This window comes from Rosa rugosa, chromosome 2 (assembly GCF_958449725.1).
Source record: "Rosa rugosa chromosome 2, drRosRugo1.1, whole genome shotgun sequence".
Lineage (NCBI taxonomy): Eukaryota > Viridiplantae > Streptophyta > Magnoliopsida > Rosales > Rosaceae > Rosa > Rosa rugosa.
Genome location: NC_084821.1, coordinates 45,275,487 through 45,280,483, shown reverse-complemented (window position 1 = coordinate 45,280,483; position 4,997 = coordinate 45,275,487). Strand labels below are relative to the sequence as shown.

The 4,997-nt window shown below is 38.7% G+C and overlaps 1 long non-coding RNA gene across 1 annotated transcript; it reads left to right on the top strand.

The window, feature by feature from the left end:
• The first annotated feature begins 722 nt into the window (after positions 1–722).
• Positions 723–2,590, top strand: LOC133728176 (uncharacterized). Its single transcript, XR_009855661.1, has 4 exons — positions 723–871; positions 1,359–1,446; positions 1,727–1,928; positions 2,327–2,590. It is a non-coding gene; the product is annotated as an uncharacterized LOC133728176 (long non-coding RNA).
• Positions 2,591–4,997: the final 2,407 nt, after the last annotated feature.

Sequence of the window (4,997 nt, the reverse complement as noted above, 5' to 3'; positions counted from 1 at the left end):
TTTTCGTTAATTTATTTATTTAGATATGTCATATAAGGGTATTTCTGGAAACAGAAATGGGTTAGATAAGTAAATTTAATAATTGAAATTAATATGTAGGGTGTAATGAGCATGTAAGGTGAACAAAGAAAATAGTAGGGTGCCAGTAACCGCACCCTTGAAAAATTCATATCTGACAGCCCTGCTTTCCCCTTCCAACTCGGTCGACTGTGGAACATCTTCAGTCTATCCCATCTCCAACTATGTTATCCATAAAAGAGTATTTGCCAAGACTAAACTCATTGTAATCGTTGGAGTCTTCTATGCATGTATGTATAACTACCTAATGAGATTAAAGACGAACCATCTCCATAAGATGAAAAACCAATTGGCCGAGAGGTTTGGGAGGAAAAGAGAAGAAAAAATATAATCAGACATGGAGGAGTCAGAAGTGGTGGGAGTCTGGGAGGGCTGCAGACAGCCATCACAATGAAGTTAGGGAGGAAAGCGTTATGTTGGATACAAATATTATAATAAGGGCAAAGTTAGAAAATAACAAATTTACTATATACCAAAGATGAGTTCAATGTTCACTCGGTCACTGTTCATGAACAGTAAAGTGACGGTTCTGCCCTCCTTTTTCTGTAGACTGTTCACTCGGTTACTGTTCATAGGACAGTAAATTGGCTGTTTTGCCCTCCTTTGATATTTTCTTTTGGTTCTGCTGTGCGTCGATCTTATCTTCTTTTCTCTTCTACAGTCGGCTGTTGCTGTGTATCAATTTTATCTTCTTCTCTACTCACCAATCCTCAAAAGAACAACAGCCCGAAAACAAAAACAAACAGAGAGAAATACAGGAAGAGAGACGTGAAGGATTGACGACGAAAACAAGGTAACGTAGCCTTTGCCCTCCTTTTTTTTCCGTCATAGTGTGTTTGTTTGCTTTGTGCGAGGAGATAGAGAGATCGATTGTTGCTGGAATCACGTAATCAACATCGATCTCCATAGTAACTGGGTTAGCAGAATCTGCCATCTAACAAAAACTAGAGAATCTGGTTTTTGATTGAGGGTTTTTGTTACTGCAATCACGTAATCAACATCGATCTCATAGTAACTGGGTAAGGGTTTCCAGAATCTAGGATCTGCAGGGGAATTTTGGTCGAAGAGAGTTTTTTTTTTTTTTTTGAATGACAGATCTTATAAATGTTGGCCCTGTAATCTCAATTGAATTCCCCTCTGACTTGCTTGATTTCATGGATTTATTCTGTGATTTTTTATCAGATTAGTTGGTCTTGATTGGTCTCAGTTAATCTTTCTTTTATTAATTAAAGCTTATTTGATTGAATTCTTAACGTATGCGATTTGGTTTGTGTTTGTAGCCTGGGTTTTAACCTTTCAACGATTCCAAGGTCCAGCTTTTTTGGAGATTCTGAAGGAAAAGGATTCAGTTAAAAAGAACTAAAACAGGTTTGGTTTTTAATCTGACTCATCTTTGATATCATTTAGTGTTAATAGGGAAATGATCATTTACCCAATTTTGGAGTTAATTAACCCCATTTACCCAAACACTCTAAGAGATTGCCCACTTACACAACAATTTTTATTTTTAAACCCCACTTACCCAAAACTCTAAGAGTTGGACATGTTTTCTTCATATTTTTGGACTGTTTTGCCCTGATCAATCTCTCTCCTCTCAGTCTCTCTCTCTCTCTCCCCCTCACCGATTTCTCTATCTCTCTTTCTCCAGACGACGTCGGATCTCTCTTTCCCTCCCTCCATCCCTCCAGCTGGTCGCCCACGACGCCGGCTCTCACCATCGCCGCGCCGAAACTAATCGTCGTGCTCTCCGCCGCCAGGCTCGATGCCAAGCCGACGGTCCTCGTCGCTGAGAAGCTCGGCGAGGCCGGGTTGGACCTTCTGAAGGAATCGACGACCGCCAGTAGAATCAGGTACGTGTTCGATTTGCTTCCGTCTCTCTCGCCGGCGACTGATCATCACGGAAATCGCAACTTGATTGTATCTCCGGTCCCGGGCTGCAACCGGAGTCGTTGCAATCGGAGTCAAATCAGTGTGAAGGCAAATGGTCAACCAGAATTGTTGCAAAATGACTGGAATTGTGGGCAAAATCGTCAACCGGAGTCGAGATTATTGGGGGGCAATAATCTTCCTTTTGGGAGGCAATAATGTGTCTTAATTGTTATAAAGTCTCTATAATTGTGTTCAGTGATATTTTCCTTTGTGTTTAAAGACTGCTTCTAATGTGTTTTGGTATTTCTGATATATTATTGGGGGGCAATAATCTGTTTATTGCGGGGCAATAATATATTTGTTTTGGTATTTTTTGCAGGAATATGGGTGATCCTTTTGTTGTTAGGTGCATTTATTCTTGTTAAGAGGCCACCCGGGAGGCCTAGGGTGATAGGGTGAAGCGGTTCAAGTCAAGTGGAGAGTGTGAAAACAAAGCTAATTCGTTGTGGTCGTTGTGCCAAAATGGGCGCTCATAACCTGATTGTTTGGGGACTTAAATTCACCAAGTATTGAATTTGAATACCTGTACTTTTGTAAACTAATTTAAAACCAAACTGAGTTACTTCTGACCATCTATAAAAAAATTATTTAGCAGCTTTTTGTTGAAATGACCTGTAATAAATGAACCACAGTTAAGACATTATTGCGGGGCAATAATCTGTCTATTGCCTCCCAATAGACCACCCCAAAAATCACCAATTTCTATCATTGACAGATTATTGTACTTTAATAAACTCAAAAAAACATAAGACGTATCAAAACTCTAATTTTAGTGATTAATTAACCACAGTTAAGAAATTATTGGGGGGGCAATAATCTGTCTATTGCCCCCCAATAGACCACAGTTTTGACGTCGTCCGAGACCTGCAAGCGAAGCCCAGACCCAATTCCGGCGTGGAGCTTCGTTGCTTCCCGGACATCTGACAAACAAAACCGGCGAAGCCCAGACCCGATTCAAGCGTGGAGCTTCGGAGCTTCCCGGACATCTGACGAACAAAACCGGCGATCCCAGACCCGATTCCGGCGTGGAGAGCTTCCCGGACATCTGACGAACAAAACCGGCGAAGCCCAGAGGGGTTGGGATCGTGGAGTTAGATGGCGTCATCCTCTGGTGGTCCGACGGTGGGACAGAGCGGCGGCGGTGGAGGCCGATATCGACGGTGGAGTGGTGGGCGTGGTGGCTTAGAGAGAGAGAGAGAGCCTGAGACGAGGTTAGAGAAAGAGAGAGAGAAATCGATGAGGGGGAGGAGAGAGAGATATGAGTGTAATTTGTTAATTAAAATGAGGGCAATACTATCAAACACTGTTAGATTGGGTAAATGGGGTTAAAAAACTCTTGGTGGAGTAAGTGGGCAATTTTGGGCTAAAATTGGGTAAGTGGTCACGGCCCCTTTAGTTAATTGTCACTGGTTTCCATGAGTAAAATATTTTCTTCTACTGATGACTGATAATGTTGTGATTTGCGCAAACTAATTTGAATTCAATTGATTTGCTCACGTCTATGTTGAATAAATGACTTCAAATCAGTTTGTGGTTGGTGCATTGATGAAGTTAACTATTATGTGCTTGAGCTGATAAAATGTTTCCGTTCTTTACATAAACCTAAAGTAGTTGATTAATCGTTTTCTGAGGTGTATTGGTGGGATCATTAGAGATTGGCATAGACTAATTGTCATTTTCCTATAATAAGACAAATACCAGTAACTTTGGAGCACCTACCAAGTTGGTAGTGTTGAGTTCAATAGATATTATAATACGATGAAATAGGTGAGTAAGTTTTTGAAACCTTGATTTCTTACATTGCTGAACATTATGTGCTGTATCTAAGGTATGATATTGTGATTGATTTTTGGTATGTTTATGTTTTTTTGTTAATTGATTGTTGCATAGGAAAGTATGCATCATAAAGTACAAGTAATATGTGATAGAATTTTTCATATATGTCATTATTAGTTTCATAATCTCATTATCATTCTGTTTTTCTTTTGCATATTATATGCAAAAAGGTTTGGTCTTAAATTTTTTGCTGCCACTCCTTTATCTGTGCTTTGGTAGTATTGTGGTCTATTGTTTTTATTCAGGTAAATCAGCTAAGGCTTAGTTAGATATTTTTTGTATTGAATTCACAATGTGTATAGCTGTGGTAATGTTCAATTCTTTAACTGTTACTATTTGATTATTCAGATTCTGGAAACAGTGTGTTATTCAATTTCCCAACTGCATTGGGTTTAGGTATGGCTAGGTGATTGTTTGTTGACTTGGTGTTTGTTTTAAGTGTATTGATATATCATAATTTTTTAATATAGTGATGGCAGCAAAACCTAAGTTCATGGTAATTGCATTGATAAATGATGAAACTGATGAAGCATCAGCCATGCATCAGAAAGGGGAATACTTGATGTTGTCATAGAATGGTTTGATAGAATGTTATTGTAAACTGCAATAATGTAAACCAAACAATTTTAGACAGATGAAATTTTGGCTCATTTTATCATTATGTCATTATTGTAAATTATTAGCAACAGCAAACCCCGCAGCAAAGCGCGGGCACTATTGCTAGTAATTTATAAAAGCTGGGTGTACTTAATTTTGTGGGTTTAAATAATAAGACCATTTTCTAAATGATCACTAGTCTTTTTTGAAGGGGTCTTGCCACATACTTTTTAATTAGAGTGGTCTTATTCAGAAATCTCAATTTAATAGGAATGTACTTTCTAAAATTGAAAACTGCCAAATCGCACTGAACTGAATCGAGTTAATAAAAATTATCAAAACGGCCATTGTTGAAGACTATGAGGAAAGATGTCAGACAACAATGGAGTATTTGAGGGTCCCATTACTTCTTCCTCTATCTCATAAGTTGTGGACAATATTTAGGTTACACATTCGGATGATGAAGCTCTCAGACTTATTAGATTCTACAATTGATTATGTTCTATTTTTGTTTGTCTTTAGGAAAAACAGTTTACCTCCTAAATTTTCATCCGAAC